This window comes from Lampetra fluviatilis, chromosome 18 (genome assembly GCF_964198595.1).
Source record: "Lampetra fluviatilis chromosome 18, kcLamFluv1.1, whole genome shotgun sequence".
Classification (NCBI taxonomy): domain Eukaryota; kingdom Metazoa; phylum Chordata; class Hyperoartia; order Petromyzontiformes; family Petromyzontidae; genus Lampetra; species Lampetra fluviatilis.
The window spans coordinates 10,482,909-10,495,911 of NC_136292.1; the positions used below are offsets into that span (position 1 = coordinate 10,482,909).

General features: G+C 48.9%; 1 protein-coding gene across 5 annotated transcripts in view; it reads right to left on the reverse strand.

Annotated features, from left to right (window-relative positions):
- LOC144937220 (spectrin beta chain, non-erythrocytic 1-like) overlaps positions 1-13,003 on the reverse strand; it is a 197,520-nt gene that overhangs the window by 101,474 nt on the left and 83,043 nt on the right. Inside the window, exon 1 of one of the 5 annotated variants that reach the window (XM_078864583.1) lies at positions 7,738-7,787. The exons of 3 other annotated variants lie outside the window; for them this stretch is intronic. The gene's annotated coding sequence lies outside the window, so the exon portion shown is untranslated. Of the gene's footprint in view, positions 1-5,016; positions 5,061-7,737; positions 7,788-13,003 lie in introns of those variants that run through there. One more of the 5 variants, XM_078864584.1, reaches the window with a different exon arrangement.

Genomic DNA, 13,003 nt, shown 5'->3' on the forward strand with positions numbered 1-13,003 from the left:
TCTCTCCACTCGTGCGCATTTTATTATTACTGCGGCGCGCATCGATGGCCAAACAATGGCAGCGGATTCATTCATTGTTACACTTGTGAGGGGCCCATTGAGATGGCAGAACTGTGGTCTGCTTTCTGCCAGCGAATTTAGCGAATTACCAGCAAAGCAGCTGCAGACTGTTGGTCTATTGTGCGTCGTACAGCTGAACCCAGATGGTGCGGCACTTGAGCTGATCTTGAATGTCCAACGCTCTGCATTGTACCCCCTCCACCCCCGCCACCCATTCGGTAAGTGGTACTATGACTATTTCGAGCGGTGTTCTGCATTGCAAGGCCCGCGGGCTACTGGCGGCCTCTTGTGGCCTTTAGTGCGGCCCCTGACGTGCAGCCCCCCACAATACACAACAACACGTGACAACACCCCCCCCCCATCATCATCGCGCTGTCAAACCCCCAATGGTTACAAATGTGCGGTGGCCCTCACACTGATGATGTCTTATCGGCGAAAGTGCCCCCCCCCCCCCGCCTCTGAAAATGAGTGAAGAACACTTATTTGGATGATTTGGCTGCTATAAATGTCCACGTGATGATGGGCCACTTCGTTGAGCTATCATTTGTAATAGCCAGGTCGTTTCTGAAAAAGAAGCAAATGTCTCGGTGGGCATTACCTAGTGAAGTAAAAATAGTCATATTCTTGGTTCTTTCGGTAAAGTCACGTAGAAGGGAAATAATAAAATAAACGACCCACGTTATAATATTAATATTATTTTATTATTTCCCTTCTACGTGACTTTACCGAAAGAACCAAGAATATGAATCCCTACAGTCACGAAAGCTTTAAATCAAAATTTAGAAGTAAAAATAGTTTAGATGAATAATGTTTTATTTATTCGTGATTGACACACCTTTCCTACACTTTGCACTCCTATCGTGTTGTTGTGCGGTTTGTTGCTGTAGCGTTCTGACCCCGTGCCCCTACTGGACATCTGTGAAATAAAGAGCGTCACAGCTCATCGGATTCCTCCTCCAGTACAAATGAAAATTCTGATCCTGACGAGATGGAAACATCGGTAACAAAACGATGATCGCCAAGTGTGGAAAACTGCGGCCAGAGACTTGTCAACGCGGTGGCCTCTGTATAGGGGGGATAGACGGGTAGGGAAATAAATGGTCTTGTACCATCTGAATTCCACCCAAGGAATGAACACAATGTCCAGATTATACTTGGTAGTATGTATGTAAGCCCCACTATAACTTTCCTTGACGGTCAATGCAATGTCAGGAAGAGTCAGGAATTGCTTCAACCAGGCAAACAAATATGACAACGTGGAGGCTCAGAGCAACCGTGACAAGGTTCAAATGTGAAACTAATATAACAATTTGTTTTTAAACACCACTTGAGTCTCCCGTTCCTGTTAGCGCAGCTGTTGGTGAAAGGTGAGAATGGGTGGTAGCTGCCGTTCAGTTCGGCATCTCTCCCCCCTGGCTTCGCAGAACAACACAAATCTGCACCGGAGCCCCACCTACTGGAAGCTTCCCTTGTGCCAGTCACTTCAACCGCAACGTTCCCCCTGCTGCCTGCAGGCATCGTGCCGGTGACAGGGAGTCGATGGGGAACGCCGCCGTTCCGATCGACACCGACACCAACAACTCTGGCAGGTCACGGCCAACAAGCCCGCCGCTTCTGGCCGTCAACAGCCGCGGGGCGCCACGGTGGAGAGACGTTAACTACCTCGCCCATGGAGTAGTTGCACTTCGATATTTGGGGGTGGCGGGGGTTCGCTTTGTCCCTCACTTTAGGAATCGCGGGTGAATATGATCCTCATGGCGGATACCGAGGCGATTAAATATATTATTTCTGGGATACTATTTTGTCCAGGGGTGTACTTCACTCTGCGACTGGGGTACCAATCAATCCGAAGTAAGTGCCACACTCCGCGATGTCGAAACGCAGCGAGGACGATTTCGCCGAAACCCTGAACGCATCGTGGTGGTGCGCATCGTGTACAGCTCGTCGAGATGAGTCGATTGCCGCGTCGCCGACCAACAACAGACTAACAGTGATTGCATCACGGACATTATGCGAGAGCCGGGGTACCGCCATAAGGTTCATATATATATTATTTTGTTTATTTATTGTAAACTAATGAAAATAAATCAATGAAGGTGTTCAGTTTGGGAGGGTCGTTGCCCCCCCCCCGTGCCTCCCCCGCAAACTCCAGACATCACCTCGCCAGGTATACAGGAGTTCCTCGTCAGGTATACAGGAGGTCGTGGGTTGGATCCCGACCCCGACGCCAGCTGCTGCTGCTGCTGTATATTTGGGAGTTTGCCGTGGTTCTTTCCCCGTGGTCGCGTGTATTTCTCTCCGGATCCTCCAGGTTTTTTTCTTCCCTTCACACACCTATTATACTCAATGTGCCATTTAGATTATTTGGCTGCTATACATTTTCCACGTGATAAGCCAACCTCGTTGAGCTATCATTTGTGGCCAGGTCGCGTCTGATTAAAAAACAGAGCAATATCTAGCAGTGGGCCTTACCTGATTAAACTAAAATTTATAATAAAAAAAGGTTTTTCCCCTTTATTCTGGCAACAAAACTGAAACCTTTTGGCGTCCTCTGGTCTAGCACCAATTGAGACGAGGCTCAAAAGAAAGCCGTCTCTGGTGTGGACCAATCAGTTTCAAGGACAATGCATATATTATCAGAGTGTGTTTTTTGTTTGCATTTTGACCACAAGTATTGTGGTTAATGCAGACATGATTCCTCGTAAAAACATTTACGTTTTGTTGCCAGAAAAAGGGGAAAACCCCTATTATTATATTTTGGTACTGGCAAAGGAGGTCTAATGATGCAAAAATATATATTTCTATTTAAAACTTTCGTGACTACAGGAATTCATATTCTTGGTTCTTTCGGTAAAGTCACGTAGATAGAAAAAAAAAGATATAAATTTAAAATAATAAAATAAAAAAACCCACAATAAAAATTGTTAAATAAAATGTAAAAAAAATATTGAAAAGACTAAAAGCAAAAAAACTCACGACGTTTCGATCGCAACACAAGCGGTCTTGTTATCTACGCGACTTTACCGAAAGAAGCAAGACGATGAATTTGTAGTTTTTTTTCTTTTTCCCCGGAGCCTCCCGCCCTTTTCACCCTCCCACCCACCCGCCATTATGCCCCCCCCACCCCCCTCTCTTCCTTCCCGCCAATTCATTTCCTTTTGGGGGTTTCCCCCAATTCCCTTTTCCGCACCTTCCTTCCCCAGCGCCCTTCTTTTATACATTTGAAAATTATTTATTTGATTCGGTGTTTCTTTAAATATTATTTTTGTATTAATTTAATTATTTCTTCAGTTTTGTTATTTATCAAATTTGTTATTAAGTTATTTGATTGGATATTTATTTCATTATTTTGTATGCCTTTCCTTAAATTATTAATTTCATTGTTTGTGTAATTGTTTCATTACTTATTTGTTTCGTTGTTTGCTTCATTAACTTACTTCATTATTTCTCTGGGCGTGGTCCCTTGCCCCTTGTGTGACCCCCCCCCCACACGCCCTCTGCACTGGTAATGTTTACACTGTAATAGACGACGTTTCGCGAAATGGCCCTTCTTCAGAGCACGTGAAGAAGGGCCATTGTGCAAAACACGTTGCCTGTCATATACTTATCTCTGTTCAAAATGTGGTCGGTTTTCGCGACCAATATCAACGATTTTTTTTGGAGTTAGATTGAGTAAATAGAAACCCGCCACCACCCGACACAGCCAATTACAAACCTCGCTAGTCGGCTGGTGGTGGACTTAACGACACATTTATATTTACGCGATCACCCCCCCCCCCCCCCAAATACCTGTATTATGGATCATGTGTTTCCTCTTCAGGCCAGTGTTACCGACGAATGTGTGTTGAGTTTTTGTGTTTTCCCCCTCGCGCTTGTGTCACCACGGCCAAAGCAAAAAGTGTCGCCCCATCGCCGCATGAACCTCACGTGGTCAGAATGTCTCCTCGGAAGGTTCGTGTGCGTGTGCCACCTCCAATGCGCCCCAGCCCACCGTCTTTTTACCAACCCACCGACGGCAGGGTTGAGCTCGCGTGGACAGCACGGCCTCTCTGTGGCGGTGTCGACCGCCGTCAAGGATTACGAACCGGGCATCTGTCAAGCCAGCCGGTGTCCCCTTCAACAGGCCCGAGTCGTTGACGAGACTCAAGGTGTCAAAACTGATCGCAGTTTTTGCTTGTTTAAACAAATGTGTGCTGATTAGCAACAACAACAGCAAAAGCTCAAAAAAGAACGCCATGAGGCCGATGGAATAAAATAATCACCTTATTTTTAAGTGTAGATAAAGAGCAGAGTTGTATTGATTTAGTCATTAGCCATAATCTCTTGCTATAAGAAATAAATACTGGACACTAAAACTGGGAAGATACGTTAGCCAGCGTCCTGTAATTTGATTTGCCTTTGCCAAATAACCCAGAATGCACACGATCTTAAAAACTGTATATTTCGGAAGCCAACCTGTGTTGAGCCTGGTTAGTGTTTGGATGGGCGACTACACAATGCATCGCAGGTTGCTATAGACTGCTGCGGGACTACATGGTGGCCAGCAGAGCAAAAATAATTTTTTAAAATAACTTTGTCAATCCACTAACGGACAAAGAAAGGGCCCACCCCATGCCATGTCGATCACGAGGGTCGTCAGACCGTACTTCACCACCACCGGCCAGCACGGCTTGTCAAAGTGTGTGGGTGCCCAGGGGAGCGTTGAGATTATCACTCGCCGCTGATGCGAGCCGTGGGCCGGGAATCGAACCTAAGAATTCCGGGTTCGTAGTGCGACGCGTTCACCACTGCGCCGCCGTATTACTGCGTCTGCCCACGCTGCAATGCGTGCGCCATGGCGGTATCTGCCGCGGTTGTTTTCCATTCGCAAGTAAAATTCGTATTCCTTTGTGTGTGTGTGTGTCCGTCCCACCACCCCTCTCATTGAACGTAAAGCAGAATGCAGAAAACCGATACCGGGCGGACTTTGGAGTAGCCGCGTGGCGGCGCGGAACCGAGACCCGTTAGGCGACACCGCATTCCACAGCCGCGGATTCTCGGTCGAACATTCGGTCGCCTGCAGCCACAAGAGGAGACGTGCTCGAGTTGACGACGATCAGCGCGTTTGGCTACGCACGGTGCTGAAGAAGTTCACCGTACGTACGCACGTACAGGCAAAACGATCCGTCTTGTTGCCGTGGCCCACGCAGCACCACGGATCTCCCGTGTAAAATAGCTGGGAAATAACTCATCTGGGTAAAAAATAAAATCAACGTAAACTTGTGAGGCTGGTGTGCAGTGCCCATGTCCATTGCAAGCCCGAACTACAATTTTGATTTATTATGGGGTAAAAACATTCCCCACCTGACCCACAATACAACAAATTGTTGCGATTTAAGGCTGCGGTAAAAATACAAAGTTTTACATTTTTCAAATGACTCTTCTGTATTGTGTATGGAGCGGCCTCTAGTGGCAGCAGTGGTGATGGCAACCCATTAAGATGAAACAATGAATTAATTTACAGGCCTTCATCAATCCGCTGTTTGGACAAATGCCTCCCTGCGCAGTGTTGGTCCACGGGGATTGTTAAACCATACTTCACCACCCTGGTTAGTTTGAGGTGGCAAAGTCGGGTACCCAGGATCGGTTCATATACCACTCACCACTGACGTTGAACGTGGCCAGTCATCAAACCGCTCCACCATTGCTCCAACCCAAAATACTAAAAAACTTTTTTCTGTTACGCGATTTAATGCGTGCATCGTGAGTCGATGCACTATTCCACCACCCCCCAACTCCGGTTTACAAGTGGCTATTTGTCAAGTTTCTGTAAGTGCTTCAACTGTACAGACAGAGCGATGGCAATCCGCTGTTGCACACAATTTAATAATTCTCAAGTAATGTACACGAGGAGTGGCCACCTGACGTCCACCGAGACGGGTAAACAATGATCCGAGCGGCTTCACTCCATGCCTCCCCGAGACCAGTGTTGTCAAATCTCTTTCACATCAATTTGTTTCCCATCCACTTGGACGCAATGCGCTATTTACGCAGCTAGCCCCACAGACTGGGGGAAGATCCTGTTTGCAATCGAACCGGAGTGCCCGGAGAAAAACCCACAATGTACAACCAAATAACCTTCAAAAATCCTATGACCAAATCAATCTAAAAGACCCACAAGTTACGACCAAATCACACAAAAAATCCCACAACGTATGACCAAATAACCCTATAAGACCCACAATGCACGACCAAATCACCCTAAAAAAACCCACAACGTACCCTAAAAGATGCACAACGTACGACCAAATCACCTTAAAGCCACGCTGTCTCGTCAGATCCCAAAAGCGAAGCAAGGTTTAGATCTGGTTCGTACTTGGATGGGTGACCACCACCGGGGATTGCTGGGTGTCGTAGGCACGGGGCGACGAGGTGACTGTAACAACAAGAGTCGCCCTCTCTTATGTATGGGTTGTCTTCGCGTACTCCCGTCTCCTTGCGCACGACAAACACTCGTTCATGGAAATTGGCTAAACATCCCTCTCGAGAGCTCATCCTGAAGAAGACACCTGTGTAAATATTTGGCATCCGCCATATGTGAGGAATAACACCGAAAGGCTGGGACGATTTGTCGATCAGATCAATGGATGGGACTACATTTTATAATCAACACATTTTTTATGGTTTATTAAACAGGCCCCTTTAAAAACGGCAGCTGCCCCTGCAAACCACGCCCACGGTGCAACGCGACTGATAACGCCGATGACATCACCGAGCCCTGCCCATCACCTCCCGTCCAGCGGCACAAGGTGGGAACAGAGGCGATAATTGTATTGCCCAAACTATTTCCGTGCTTTCCGAGTGGTCGCGCAATAGAACGATAATCGGCAGAGTAATCGATCACTCGATCGGGCGGCCCAGTGCAAGTAGTTCGACCTACTTGCTCTACTGCCTCCTAAAAGGGACTGCGTTTGCTGACAAATGAAAAATACAAACAAGCCCTCACGGATGAGCCAGCTGGTTTGTCAAGTGACAGCACATTGTCTCACAAAGCCAACAGTTGTTGGTTCAAAACTGCCAATGCATAGATTTGAAATGCATTGCCCCTTTGTTCGACACCACTGGCATATAATCAGTGGAATGCAAGAGTGCTTTCGCTGAGGTCACCTTTGCGGGAGTTGAGTGGATGTTTTTTTTTTCCGAATGTTTTTTTGTTCATCAGCACATGGTGCCTCCCCTCGTGGCAAGATGAGATATAAGTGGACTGGCAAACGTCCAACACTCGTCTCCGGCAACGGGGTCGAGCAAGTGACGGGAACTCCACATTGCCATGGTGAGGTGGCCGTCTCTCAACAGGATCACCGAACGGATGTACCATCATCCAAAGGTCAAGAGGTCACCATGGCCATATGCTGTCAAAGCCACTGAACATGGGTTAACTGCATCATCCGGTCAGAGGCACCTTGACGTTGGCAGTGGCATTCACTGGGGTGAATAAGTGACGAATCGATCCAATGATTATCCTTCATTCTTAAGCTCATTATACCTGCAGTTTTTTGACGACTATATGCTTTGGCTAGAAGATGTATTATATAATTGGTTCACGTGACGACTGCAGCCACCGTTTGGCACAACATTCACTGCAATAATAATTTGAAAAAGCACTTCCCTTGAATCGCGGCGTATTTATCGACTCACCGATAGCGGGCCGGATGAATATTTAACACCGGTGAACTCCTCTATTCCGCGACACTATCACCCATGACGCCTATTGTCCACGCATTTTGTATCTGCAGGTCAGCGGAGCGGATGGAGGGACAATACTATCGGCGACTCCCATCCCCCCGCGTCACCGCGGACGAGAGGAGCTCTCCCGCGTTCGCCGTCGCTGGAGGAGGAGCTACTGCCATCTCAGCGCTGCACCAACAATCCCCCCCCCCGCCACCACCACCACCATGGTCGGGCACCGCTGAACAACCCCCGCGTTCGACTTGCGGAGTCTGTGAGGGGTTCATCGGGGCGCCAGCGGCTGGCGGTACAGTGTTCCGCGTGCGGCGTGATTGATTGGGACGCGTCGGCACGCGCACGACGCACGCGCGCGCGCGCGGACGCCGCCCACGCGCGCGTGCCCGTGCGGGCCCCACCGCAAAGCCGCTTTGGAGGATGATGATGATGATTTTTTTTGCATCAGAGCGCAGGGGCGGTTCCGTACAAGCCGGAGAGAGGACTTTCAATTGTTTTTGCCGCAACGCGACAGGACGACCGCCGGTCGCGGCGCCGATTATTCTCTCTCGATTTTCACCCGCGGTGCGTCTCTCACGTCGGCGTTCATCTTTTGTCGCGTTCACGGACACGCCCCGACGCAATACGGGGGTGGGGGGGGGCAACATTTATCCACATTTGAGGACATTAACGACTCCACGATGATTGCCGCAGTTCGAGCGGAAAGTTTTCATTTTGTTAACGGAGAGCAAGTTTCCAATCGAAAAAACATTGACTGTATGCATCATTGTAATTATCATCGTGATGATTTATTTGCTAAACAAAACATTGCCCAGCCTAATTTAAAATGAGATCCTGATTTGAAATGCCGTGACCAATTTCATGCAAAAACTAAGCCTCTCCCTCTTAAAATATATATCGATGCAATAACCTACTGCTTCCTACTGGCATTACATTGCTTCCCCTGCAAATTAAGCTTTCATACAGGCTGACATCTCTGGGTGCTCCACCAAACCCCTCGTTGGACGCCGATTTTTTTTTTTAAAGGTGAATTTCGTACTCACGTCGATTGTTTTACGTAACTGACCCCTGGATTACGAACGTCTCTGACCACCGCAGCACCGCCTCCACCGTCCTCTTTCTCGACACGCGAGATTCTGGGTTTTTTTCACGAGCCGTGCGCGTGGCTAAATGCGGGCCCGGCTCAATCTCGAGCAATTATCTTCGTCTCCGTAGCAACGGCCTTGGACAGTACACAGAGGCATTCACAATCACTGACATGGAGTGGTGGGGGTGGGGGGGAAAACCAATCCCGACTTCTTGTCAAATTTACCCGGCACTTTGTGTGCTGGGTAAATGTCAGAACTCAGCATTGTAATTTACAAGTCCGGGTCCTGCCGCGTTTCCACGTTCTCCGCGGTTCTTTGGCGCTTGGGAGTTGCCCCCGCGCGGGAAATGTGCGAGAGTTTCAAATCTCTACCGCCGCGGTGGCGAGATGTTAACTACCTCGCCTGGTATGCAGGAGATCGTGGGTCCGATCCCGACCCCGACCCCTGACGTCCGTTGTATATTTGGAATTTGCGTTTTTATCTCCCAGTGATCGCGTGGATTCTGTTCCGGGTCCTCCGGTTTTCCCTCCACATTTAGAATCAACGTGCGTTTAAAGTATTTGGCTGCTATAAATGTCCACGTGACAAGCCACTTCGTTGAACTATCATTTGTGGCCATGCCGCTTCTGAAAATAGCTATATAGCTGAGTGGGCCTTATCTAGCAAAATAATTATTATAGTTTAAATATTCGGGTTTATTTTTTGTTAAAAGCTACGTTACTTTTGGCTCCCTCCACGCCGTGCGGGCAACGTGGGCTGCTTGACCATACTTCACCACGCCGGTCAGTGCGGATCGGTGAGGGACCACAAAGGAGACCCGTCAATGAAGTCCAAACTGTCCCCATGCTTCAATTAAAACATTCTGGATGCTCATGCTTACTGCCAAGCCGTGGAGATAATTCCACATTCCCATGGCAGGGAAATGTCTGCTCCATAGCACAGCCCCTGTTGACTTTCTACCCAGAGGTGTCGTAGCTCCACCAGGTGGTACTCATTTTAGCCCACGCCAGGGGGTGATGATGGGCACAACGGCGCTCGAAGGCCATAATTTGAACTGGCAGCAGATGTGTGCCGTGTCGTGCATGCAAATGTGAAATAAAATGTAAAATCCACGCAATCCGGCACATTTACGTGGAACTACACGCGCACAGCCACTTCAAGGGGGACGCACAAAGCGATTCGCGCAAATCGGTGTCATCTAAAGCCGGCCAATCGCTGTGACCCAACGCGTCTGTTTTTTTTACAAAATTTAATTAAAAACAAAACGGCCGAGCACCGTCCCGCGAAGCGCCTCGCCTCCACGCGTCGGTACCGACCGGGGCGCCAGGCGATCATTGGAAAAGCCGATCGTTGCGGTGCCACCCTGTATATAGCCCAAGCTAAACTTAGCCGCTGCCGTAATCCTGAGCCATGGCAACGGCTGTCAAAAGCCTCGGAGCACTGTGCGCGCGCGGGCGGGCGGGCGAGCGAGTAAGCGCACGTGCGCGTACGAGGGGTCGCTCCGTCTCCTCGGTTAGGTTCGCGCACCGAACGTGCCGACACTGATGACTCACGCCGCACTTGCGCAATTGCACCGGGCGGCACCCACGAAGAATCGCGCTCGCGAGGTCCACCAAAGAGGACTTAAATATACAAGAGGCGACGATTCGGACCAGCGGGACTTCTTCTTCTTCTCCACGATGGAGAGATCTCCCCCGTTTTCGCGACACACTCTCCTCTCTCACAGCGACGTGGTTTCGACCGGGGCCTACCCATCGGGGATTGCGAAGGCCGTGGGAAGCAGAAAACGCAGCTAGACGCTACGATTGGGAATCGATTTTGGTTTAGGAAAAGAACAAAAAAATACCTGTTGAAGGTTGGTCATAATCACCGTTGTGGGTTTACTCTCCAACACGCCGGTGTGCTGAAGCAATGACTAATTGACACGTTTTGCTTTGTGACAAACCTTACTAATTGGCTGTGTCGGGTGTTGGTGGGTTAACAACACATTTATCGCGATGTAACCCAAAAGCCACGTTATTGCTGCGTGTTGGCCCGCAAAAATATTTGTGAGGGTTGACAGTCCATGGTCTGCGTGTCCTGAATGGTTGGCAACCACCGCTGTATCTCTCTCATAGCAGAGCGATACCTGTGTTATGAAGAAGGGACATTGCCTGAAACGTCGCCTGTTACAGTATATCATATGAGAGCAGTGTTATTGGCGAATGTGTTCAGTTTTGCTGTTGGCATTTCTACAAAAGGGAGCATTGCAATTCCATGAAAATGGAATCCGAATCCTTGAGTTTATATTGTTTTCCCTCGCGTCTTACTTGAGCGAGACATGCGATCGTAATGAGCTCTCACATGGCTTGAATAGAGGATTGTCAGTGATGGAAAGCGTTTATAGATGGGCTAAATACATTTCTATTTTTTGTTCCCCATCTGCAATGTCAAGTGCCTGCAAAAGGCAACAGTAAAAAAAAATAGTCTTCAAAATCGTAGTGGCCCAAGAGTAAAATGTAGCAAAATTAGACGACTGTGAGCAGCGGTAGATAGTGATGACATGAAGCGTACTGCACTTAACCGAGCGACCCGAGTTATATTCATTGATTCAATGCCCACTACTAACATCAGCGGCGAGTGATATCTGAATTGGTCCTGTGCTCCCCAGTCACTAGCCCGCACTGCCCCCCCCCCCCCCCCCGTCACGAAGTGATGATTGAGGCTTTCATCCAGCAGCTGATTGAAAATCAGACCCGGGCTCACGACGCCACGCGCTCGCGAACTACGTCTGCAGCGGTTTGCAGCGTCCACCACTTTGTAGCGCAAAACAAAAAACGAAAATTACGCTGCGGCCGTACGACGTAGAAAATCGCAATCGGCCGTGCGGGCAGTTGGGAATGGGAGCTGAGGCCTCCTCTCTGCACAAGCTGCTCGCCAGACTTTGCTATCGACTCGACGGACGTCCCACTGCAACTTCACAGCATCGCTGGCCGGAGCAGACGCAGCGCTATTTTTTCTCAGCCGTACACAAACGCAGCCGATTACGCGGGTGGTGAGTGGGTGGATGGGTGTGCGGGGACGACACTTCATGCCGTGACCACTCAAGGACGCTGGGGGGAAAGCGGCGATCTCAGCGGGCGGCGGGCTCGTTGCGCTGGTCGTCTCGACGAATCGTCGCGCTGACAATGGAGAGATGCGCGCTTGATGTTGAGGCCGAGGGTAAACAGAAGCCTCTTTCATTCTCTCATTCCAATCCACTCCCCCACAACCAGCGCCGACCCTGCCTTGACCCCCCCGCCCCCGCCACTCACCCCGCCCTCGTCTTTTAACTTTCATGGACGAATTTATTAAACCGCCTTTAATGTGCAAAATAATAAATATATAAAAGAGTCCCTAGTGTCTCCTTTTGCAGCCTTTTGCGTTTTATGCGTGGAGCTCATCTTCGTTTTGCTGGTCCCAAAGCCAGGAAGCGGAGATTCCACATTCCTATGGCGGGATAAATCTTTTCATGAACACAACGACTGGGGAGCTGACGGATATTATATTTTATTATATTATTACATCACTGGCTTTACTACCCGGCTTCGCCCGAGACGTGGATTCTTGTCTTGAATTAATTCACGTCCTACGTGGAGGGTGGGGGGGGGGAATGCGTGACGTCAGCAGGCACACTGCGTGGCGCTGCCGCATGCGGGTGACATCACAGATGTGACGTCACCGCTCACTTGCCGTGCAAAATATATCCATTATTGCGCCCCCCCCGCCCCCCAAAATACAAAAGTCTATTTTTATACTCTTTCCATTGTATACAGTCTGGAAGCTACACACATGCCAAATTTCACGTTTGTTGCATGTCGGAAAGTATGCTAAACATTTTGAACAGACACACATTCACAAATTTCACTTTTATACATATAGATTCATGAATAAATAACGACGACTAATTCAGCTCAGCAGCGCCGCTTAAGAAAACGATGACGTACGACGACGATGAGAAAGACTGTTGCTGATGATGATGACGCTGGCAAATCATCCGATGATGCTGGTTGATGTAATTATCAGCGAAACGTCGTACTACTCAAATTGTAAATGTTGTGGATTCACTCTCCAACACACCGGTGGGCTGAAGTCGTCACTAATTGTAACAAATC